Here is a 10,399-nt window from a genome sequence, read left to right on the forward strand (position 1 = left end):
AGGATAAAGGGATATTATGGAATTTTAAGATGGTTCGTGATATGTATTGCCAAGAGGTGATACCAGTTTGTATGAATACCCTCAGTGTGTGCGGGGACTGCTGTACCACCGTGCTGTAATACTGGGTAGTTTCTGAAGTTCCTCTAAGGATATGAGTGTAAGATGCATTGTTTGAGAGGGCATTTCTTTGATTACAAGCAAAGTGGGATGTTTTCCAACATGCTTGTTTACTAGCAGTATCTCTGTTTTTATGAATTGTCTTATCCACTTCTCTGTTAGTTTACTGGGGACTTCATGTTTTAGTATCAATATGTATAAGCAAGCATATTGATAATAATAAGCACAACATAGGCATGAAAATTTGCTGCAAAGATTTTCTCTAGATGATATTTGCCCTTTGATTTTAGTTATACTAATTCTGTCCGATGGTTGTTTATTTCTATAATGTACAAAGTGACCATCTATCATAATTTCTTTCAACATAACTTATAAAGTGATCATCCCCTGTGCTCTCTTCATTAGGACATCTGCTAAAATGGGAACGACATAGAGAAGAGCGGCCCCTGTGCAAGGATAAATTCATAAAGTATTTTATATTTTTTGTGGCAAAGATTCAGACATGACTTAAGAGACTGAACAACAACAAATGGCATAAGAATTATATCTCAGTGAAGCTGTTACCAAACCCCCCCACAAAAACCAAAAAACCAAACATGTTTTTCCCTCTAAAGCATTATGGTAAAACAAGTTTCATAGGGAGAATTTTATTTAAGCTTTTCATATCCATATTTACCTGTGATGTGTGATTGTGTGCTCAGTTTAACTCTGCAATCCCATGGACTGTAGCCCTGCTAGGCTCCTTTGTCCATAGGATTTCCCAGGCAAGAATACTGGAGTGGGTTGCCATTTGCTTCTCCAGGGGATCTTCTCTAACCAGGGATTGAACCTATGTCTCTTGCATTGGCAGACAGATTCTTTACCACTGAGCCACCAGGGAAGCCCCTCATTTGTGATATGTGCTTATAATTTTCTTTTTGTGTGTTTTATTATTATCAGACTTTAGGAAGAAGATCATGCTTGCTTAATGGACCTTAACGTAGTCTTACCTCTTTTTGCATTCTGGATGTTTTATACAATATCGAAACCATCTGTTTCTTAAAAGGATGAAAATTGTTCTGGTGGAAACATTGGGACAAGCTGCATTTTTTTATTGTTATCAAATAATTTCTTCATTTTCTTCCTTGCTTATTATTCTTTTCTGATGTATATTTCTTGAGTTATTTTTAGTAATCTGTATCTTTCTAGAAATTATTCATTTTATGGAACATTTCAGCTTGTTTGCCTACAAGTGTGCATAACATTCTCTTTGGGTTTAGAGAAAAAAATCTATTTTCTGTATTTTGTCCTATCTCCTTTCTCATTTCTAATTAAAAATGTTCCCCTTAATTATATTTGTCAGAGGTTTGTTTATTTTAGTAGACTTATCAAAAAACCAACATTTGAACTAATTTATCATTCTACAGCTTTATGTTTTACAATGTATTTATTTCAGCTTTTATCTTCATCTATTGCCTCTTTTGAAATTACTTTCCCCTGTAATTTTTAAATTGAAGGCTTTGTTAACATCAGTTTGGATAATCCCAGCCTGAATAGGATTCTGAAGCCCAAAATAAGTTATGGGGAGAGAAAAGGATGTATTATCAGTATGTGTTTATCAATCAGGGATCCGCAAGAAGTGAAGAGCCTACACCAGTGATTTCAATAGTGGGAATCCATTCGAGAACTAGTTAGGAGGTGCTGAAAGCACTGAAAACCCAAGTGGGCTGGTGAGATGACATAGAGATGAGCAACAGCAGCAAGCTGCTCCTTCCCACCCACACACAGCTGGAGGGACTGAAGAAATAGGAGCGAACGTTCCCAGACTTGAGGGAACCAGCAGCACAGATCTGCTGAAAAGCCCCAGAAGGCAGAGCTGGGGTCCAGGGTGGACAAGAAAAGTGAAGAGGACAACCTGAAGTTTACTGTCCTCCTCTTCCCAGTCTCCGCCTGGGTGCCTGTCTTTGCCAGAAATTAACAGGAAGCCAGCTGGCAAAGGAGCCTGGGAAATGTAATTTGCCAGGGTCAGGCTGAACTGGGAAGGGCAGCCGATGGACCCAGGAGTGGACGGTGACCAGCACAGCCACGTTCTCTTCAGTGCAGATGAGGTCAGATGGGTTTGTGATGCCAGCGCCAGGGCGGTGTCATATCTGTGAGGTCCTGTGAGTCTCAGCTTCTATACCCCTTTCTCATGCTCCCTGTCTCTCCTCTTGCTTTGGATCACTGAGCCCATATTAAAAAGTTAAGGCAACTTCTGTCCTGGCTCTTTCCCTAATCGGGTCTCTCTCTGGCCACCTTACTACTTAAAGCCTTGATTCTAACCTGGACCTGCGTGCAGGGGTACCCACCCAGCTCTTTATCTCCGTTTGTGATTTCGCTGCTCAACTCTGGACCTGGGCTTCTAGCTGCCTATTGGAGGAGGAAATGGCAACCCACTCCAGTATTCTTGCCTGGAGAATTCGAGGGATAGGGGAGCCTGTGGGCTACCGTCCCCAGGGAAACAGAGTCTACACGACTGCACGACTAACACACACACACTCAGTCACACACACTGGGCATTACGGATGCCTCCGAATCCTTGTAAATGGGATTTATTATGTTCTCCTCCCCGCAGATCTCTTCTGTCCCCTGCATTCCTCTCTCAGTTGATAGCACCTCCTCCATCCCGGCATCAGAGCTGGCCAGCTGGGAGTAACCCCTTAAGCCTTCCGTCTTTCTCCCATCCCAAACAGGCCTTCACGCGTCTGCTCAATCCTGCGCCCTGAGATTGCTGTTTCTTTCCTCTTATCTCGTTGCACCTGCACCAGCTCTGGCCTCATTATTTCTCCTCTGGCTTCTTCCAGTTGTCACTTCCTCTATTCTCCGCCTGCTCCAGTCCATTCTTCATATTAATGAGAAAATGATGGTTTTGGGAGTACAGACTGGCTGTGTTACTCAAGCTGTAAACTGCTGAAGGGCCTCCAGGTGTGCGAGATTGGCCCCAGGTGTCTTTGCCCTGGGATTGGCTCCTGCCTCCTCAGCCCACCTCATCTTTTACCATTTTTCGTCACTGCTGTCTGGAATATTTTATGTCTTTGAATTCTATTCCTTGAATCTTACTCAGTTTCAAATTCCTGCTTTGAGTAGCCTTTCCTGTTGGGCCACCCCCCAACAGAGTCAGTCACCCCCCTCCTCTGTGTTTCCCAGCACTTTGCTAATATCTCTCTTAGAGCTGTTAAATCTATTCAATAAACCGAGTTTTGCAAAAGGAAGGCCTGAGTTCTGTTCATCTTTGTCTTCCCAGTTCCTAGAAATTTCCTAGAAATGCTCAATGCACATACATATGTACACACATAAATGAGTACAATTAAAAATTATTGAACAAACACTTGCTTAATGTTTACAACCAGGCATTGTTCTGAACACTGTAGCAAGTTAAAACCTTTTAATGCTTATAGCCACCAGAAGACTCAGGCTGTTATAGGTACCACTTGCCAGATGAAGAAACAGAGGCACAGATTGGGTAAAGCAGCTTGAAGCTACACAGGGAGTGAGCAGCCGAGCTGGGGTTTGGATTCCAGGGGTCTGGCTGCTGACTCTGGCTCTCTGTCCCAGTCTCTACCGCATCTCAGCAGTGTTAGCTGTATGAAAAGGATGTGCCAAGAAGCTGCTTGATGGGCAAACCAGTCTGCTCTACATTGTAGAGTTCCCAATGGTTCCACGTGTGGCCGTTTCTTCATCTTAGTGTGTGTGCTCAGTTGCTTCAGTCGTGTCTGACTCTTTGCAACCCTCCTCTGTCCATGGGATTCTCCAGGCAAGAATGCTGGACTGGGTTGCTGTGCCCTCCTCCAGAGGGTCTTCCCGACCCAGGGGTTGAACCACGTCTCTTAGGTCTCCTGTGTTGGCAGGTGGGTTCTTCATCACTAGTGCCACCTGGGAAGCCCTCTTCATCTTAGGGAATCCTCCAAAGCCACGGATAGTGGGTTCAGTGCAGGGTAACTTCTCTGCAGGCTCACAGTTCTGCTTAAAGGTTTTGTCTCTCTAGCTGGGGAGGCCGTGGGCTAATGATCTGAAGGAGCCCATATCTTTTGAGAGCCAGGTACCTCAGCTGGCCCAGGAGGCCTGAGGCTCAGGTTACTGTTGGGCTTTTTAATCTTGAATAAATCAGACTATTTCTTAAAATATTTTGGAGAACTTTTAGAAGCTAATACGTGACTGTATTCTCCCCAGGATAGCGTAGGTCCTGCCCAGAGAAAAGCTGGTTTAACTAGAGATTTATATGTCAGTTCCTCTGAAGCTTGTTTCCACTTCTCTTTGGGTCCTCAATGCACAGGATTTCTAGAGTTCTCCCACTGAAAGGATCCTAGTACTTAGGGCATCTTTATTGTGTGTCCAGCACCACCCTCTCTACTGTGAAGATGTGAGACAAGTATAAATTGGCATATGGGGGTGTCTCCTAGTATATATAGTTGCAGAGAAGAGTTAAGGCACATTCAAGAAGAATTAGGACAAGGCATGATTTTATATATTAGCATACAGTAATTAGTGTGGATGCAAGTGCCAGAGTGAGTGATACCAACAATTAGAGAACAGAACGGCATGTTGTAAGATGCAGATCATATTAGTAAATAAAAAACAAATTCGAGAAAGTAGATGAAGGCTGGGGTATGGAGGAGAGGTTCTAGGGGAGAGTGAGTTTTGACCTGAATAAGGCAGGAAGATGATAAATAATAACATGTAATTGAGAGCTTTCCTGGAGGAAGGCACGGCAACCCACTCCAGTGTTCTTGCCTGGAGAATTCCATGGATGGGAGCAGCCTGGTGGGCTACAGTCCACGGGGTCACAAGGAGTCAGACAAAACTGAGCAACTAACAACACGACAGGTAGTGCTGGTGGTAAAGAACCCGTCTGCCAGCGCAGGACACATAAGAAATGTGGGTTTGATCCCTGAGTCGAGAAGATCCCCTGGAGGAGGGCATGGCAGCTTACTCCAGCATTCTTGCTGGCAGAATCCCATGAACGAGGAGCTTGGAGGGCTAGAGTCCACAGGGCCACAAAGAGTCAGACACGAATGAAGTGACTTTAGCATGCAATCTTATTTTACGTGAGGGAAACTAGACCTCTGATTTGCTTCAGTTGGTATTATTTGGGTTTTCTGCTGTGCTCAGCTAAACCTATTCCTAACAAACTTACTTATAATCTTCTTTGACTAGAATATAACCTTCATGAGTCCAAGGACTTTACTTGGTCGTTTACTGCTGGTAACTTTACTGTTACTACTAAATCCTGGGTACCTGTAATATTATCTGGCACATAGTAGGTGCTCAATAAATATTTACTGAATAATGAATATATGGTAATAGAGAAAGTCAGATGAGATTTCCTGAGGTGCTATTTGTGGAGTATGGATCAGCCAGGGTAGGCTAGGTTTTGTTGAAATAATAACACCAGAATATCAGTGGTTTATACAATAGGAACTTATTCCTACTTAATTATAGTCATCTTCAGGTCTCAGCAGGTAGCTGTCTTCTGTGTCCACCATTCTTGGCTGCTTTGACCTTGTAGCATCTTTCCTCAAGTTCACTGTGCTCCAGAGTTCACCTTGGCAAGAGAAGGGATCATGGGAAAACCATGATTCAGTTTTGAAATGCTCCTGCCTGGAAGTGACACATAACATTTTTGCTTATGTTTCATTGACCACAGTGGGTCATATTGCTGTGATGAACTTCACGGGGGCCAGATGAGGGAGAAATGGAAGTATTGGTGAGCACAGGGAGCGTCTGTCATAGGCTTATCCAGCCTCTGAAACCACTGGGGAGGGAGTGGGTAGGAGGCCTGAGCACACTCAGACAGGGAAGAAATGATAAGGAAATCCAACCAAGAATGCCAGTCCAAGCGGGGAGAAATGAAGCCATATGCACATTGATGATGCTTCTTTTTTGAATTGGGGTATAGTTGGTTTTGCCAACAAAGGTCTGTCTAGTCAAGGCTATGGTTTTTCCAGTGGTCATGTATGGATGTGAGTTGGACTATAAAGAAAGCTGAGCGCTGAAGATGCTTTTGAATTGTGGTGTTGGAGAAGACTCTTGAGAGTCCCTTGGACTGCAAGGAGATCCAACCAGTCCATCCTAAAGGAGATCAGTCCTGAGTGTTCATTGGAAGGACTGATGTTGAAGCTGAAACTCTAATACTTTGGCCACCTGGTGTGAAGAACTGACTCACTGGAGAAGACCCTGATGCTGGGAAAGATTGAGAGCAGGAGAAGAAGGGGATGACAGAGGACGAGATGGTTGGAGGGCATCACCAACTCAATGGACATGAGTTTGAGTGAACTCTGGGAGTTGGTGATGGACAGGGAGGCCTGGCGTGCTGCAGTCCGTGGGGTTGCAAAGAGTCGGACACGACTGAGCAACTGAACTGAACTGATAGTTGCTTTATAATGTTGTGTTGGTTTCTGCACAACAGAGTGAATCAGCTCTATGTGTACATACATCCCCTCCCTCGGGGATCTCCCTCCCGCAGTCCCCTCATCCCACCCCTCTGGGTTCTCAGCACCCGAGCTGAGTTCCCTGTGCCATCCAGCAGGTTCTCACTAGCTCTCTGTCTCACACATGGTAGTGCATATATGTCGATCCCAATCTCCCGACCTGTCCTGCCCAACTTTACCCCCACTCCCAGTGTCCACACATCCTTTCTCTCTGAAAGTGACTCTTGTGTTTATCGTTTTGAAGTTTGAGGCCGGCAGCTTCTTGCCCACGTGGGATTGCTGAGAGCGCCCGCCCGTGTGTGCTCACGCCCGTGTGTGCTCACGCGGGGCCTCACCGTTGGTGCCTTCAGATTACTCTGCCCCCCTGCTTTGTGCCGCTGGCCTGGGCTTGCTCCCTGGGCCACCCATTATAAGTCCCGAACTCCCGTAGCGTCTTTGCTCTCATCCAAACTGTGTCCCATCCCTTCAGGATTTTGAATTAAGCCGTAAACTAATTCAAGCTAAGATGTGATAGTTTGATAAAATAACTCACCTAACATATTTGCATTTTAATGGAGGCTCTCAGTGCCTTAAAGCAGAAGGGTTGTAATTTCAGGCACCCTGGTAAGCAGGTTGGGAAAATATTTTTCTCCAGAGGAGCCTTTTAGTGCTCCTTAAATCTTATCACACTGCTCTGCAGACAGAACAGGACTGAGTTTTCTTGGCTGGTTTCTGTCGTGTTCCAAGCCAGATACCACCTGGGGAGAGGGTGCGGCGCTGACCACACAGGTCCTATTTCATTAAGTATATTGGCAAGAGAAGAAAGGGAACCTATTCAGAGGGGATGGACTCAGGTGTGCAGAGAAAGACAAATACAGCATCCCGCTACTCTGTCCCCTGATAAAACATCCGTCGCCATTCGAATTATGCTGCTTTTCCATAAAAGACAACTCGCGCTTTTTGTGTGGTTGTGGAAACAGCTAGGTTTCTTCCCCACTGTTTGACATTTTCCATGCTTGTTGCTAAATCTTTGACAGAAGCATTAGCTGGGCTGAAGAATAATAGTGTTGTAAGAAAGCTGATAATGGCCTAGGAAAAAAAAAGTATGTATAATACATACCTTGACATCGAATCGCTGAATACTTTAATAAGTAATGCACACAAACGGAGGCCTTTTGTGTTGACATAAAATGTAAGCTCTACCTTTCTTCTCATCGAGAAGCATAAAGAACAGGAGAGGAAAATAGATGGAAGAAATTCAAATATTTTCCTTTGGGGACTTTGATGTGCCAATGTACTATACACCAACAGGTTCTTTTAATTTCCTCAAGTGTTAGCGAGAGAATGAGAGTGGAGAGAGAGAGGATATAGTGTGTGTCTTGCATTTTTAAAAAAAAATATTTATTTATTTATTTGGCTGCACTGGGTCTTTAGTTGTGGCACTACGGATCTTTAGCTATAGCATGCAAACTCTTAGTTGTGGTGTGTGGGATCCAGTTCCCTGACCAGGGATGGAACCCCTGCATTGGGAACACAAAGTCGCAGCCACTGGACCACCAAGGAAGTCCCTGTCTCTTGCATTTCTTGATACTTCCCAGAAACCAGTTCCAGATGTGAGAACTTATACTGAAGTGGTTTTCAGAATCCCAAGGGACTCGAAAGACTGACTAGCAGCAAGCACCACTGAAGTCAAAGGGACCCAGACTCCAGTAACCAGGAGCCAGCCTCGGTGCCAGAATGAGTGCATATGATCCGAGATGAAGCATCTTCTGGGCTAGAGCAACTGGCAGGACACGCGATCACAGGGAGAGCCCTCAGGAAAGGGAGTGAGTGAGAACAATGAATGTTGTTGAATGCGTAAAGCAGGCTCTGGTGACTCCTGCAATTTTTTGACTTAGATTTTTTTCTTTTTTTGAAAAAAGAATTCTCATACATTTTCATCTTCAAGACTAGCCTGCTATAGTACCAGATGATAAATGTGAAACCTTCTCATTCTTTTCTCTCATTTTCAAGATTTCTCCTCAAAAACTACAACTGCCTTCACCTTTCCCTCCCATCTTTTGGCCAACCTTAGGCAGTTATTGAAATACCTGTTTTTTGGTAACAGCTATTTCCCTACACTGTGATGTCATGGAATTCAGATTCCAAATATGCCTGGTAGCCTCCTATAGATTATTCTTAACTCTGCCTAGAAACTGAGTTAAGACGTATGTTGCAAGTTCTCAAAACTGAGGCTCACAGTGGCTTGAACAACAAAGATAGTTGTCTCACATCACAAGAAGCCTGCTGTTAAGAGTTCTGTGGTTAGAGTTGCTACTGTTGTTATTAGTCACTAAGTCATGGCTGACTCTTTGGGACACCATGGACTGTGCCATGTTCCTCTGTCCATGGGATTTCCCAGGCAAGAATACTGGAGTGGGTTGCCATTTCCTTCTCCAGGGGATCTTCCCAACCCAGAGAGGAAGCCCGCATCTCCTGCATTAGCAGGAGGATTCTTTAACACTGAGCACCAGGGAAGCCCATGCTTAGAGTGGTGGCTTTCAAATGACATCAAGGCTCTTTCTGATTTTCCATTCTGCCATCTCTGGGTATGGACACTGGGGCCTCATGCTTAATGCCTCATGGTCACCATATGGCTGTTGTAGCCCCTAGGGATTTGATTGACAAAAAGGATCATCTTTTTATAGAGGAGCAAAATAATTTTTCTGTGAAGTCCACGAACTCACTGGCTCTCAAATCTCATTGTGTAGTCTAGATCACATAGCTGTTCCTAGCTGCAAGAGGGCCTGCAAAAATCAGTATCTTGACAAGGCAAATAATAGGATTGTCCACAACTGACCTAGACTCATCCTGATTTACTGCCTGGAAATGGATAGGTTCTGCTAATGAGAAAAGTGTGAGGGTTGGCAGGCAACTACAGTGTGTGTCTGTGGGTAGATGGTACCCCCCCCCCTTATTTATTGTTAATTGAAGGATAATTACAATATTGTATTGGTTTCTGCTATACTTCAACATGGATCAGTCATAGGTACATATGTCCCCTCCTTCTCGAGCCTCCCTTCCACCTCCCACCCCACCTGGGTTGTCATAGAGCCCCAATTTGAGTTTTCTGAGTCAAAAAGCAAATTTCATCAGTATAGATGGTACATTTTATCCAGCTCTTGGTTTGTGCCACAGAGGTATATCTTACCCTGAAGTTCTGTACAGGTATTTCCCTGGGTAGTGGCTGTAAATATTTTTATATGAAATAATTATTTTTTCACTGATTTCCATTAAAAAAAAAAACTAAAGTTTCTATGGAAAGCATTTTTTGCCAAGATTATACCAAATCACATGCTTAAAATGGTGGTACTATGAGATACTGAAATAAAAAACTCTGTAGATAATTTCCATATTTGAGCAATAGATATGTTCCAGCAAAGTGCCCCTAAGGTGACTTTATGTAAAATAAACCCTCAATCCCCTTTAACCATGTTTATGAAGTTGGAGACATATTCCCATTGGAAAATATGTTTCTGTAGGTGGTATATGAAACTAAATAGCAGATGAAGTTTCTGTAGGGTAGCTCAGCTCCCAAATGGGGCTTTGCATCAGAACTACCTTTTGGGGTTTTCTAAAACTATAACATTCCTAGATTTCTCTTCAGATTTGTGGGAAGGAGGCCTGGGAGCTGTGGATTTATAAAGCTTCCCAAGTGACGCTGATGCACAGGCAGGTTTAGGAATTATATGTAATAGACATAGAGTCACAGAACTTAATAGGATTTTGAAATAATGTGGTCCAATTCCCTCATTTTACGGATGAGGAAAGAAGTCATGGGCCTTGCTAGTAGACATAGAAGGACTTAAGGACATAGA

At 43.8% G+C, this 10,399-nt stretch overlaps 1 pseudogene; it reads left to right on the forward strand.

The window, feature by feature from the left end:
- Positions 1-508: 508 nt before the first annotated feature.
- Positions 509-601, forward strand: LOC129638265 (uncharacterized; annotated as a pseudogene).
- Positions 602-10,399: the final 9,798 nt, after the last annotated feature.

The sequence above is a fragment of the Bubalus kerabau genome, chromosome 23 (genome assembly GCF_029407905.1).
Source record: "Bubalus kerabau isolate K-KA32 ecotype Philippines breed swamp buffalo chromosome 23, PCC_UOA_SB_1v2, whole genome shotgun sequence".
Taxonomy (NCBI): Eukaryota; Metazoa; Chordata; class Mammalia; order Artiodactyla; family Bovidae; genus Bubalus; species Bubalus kerabau.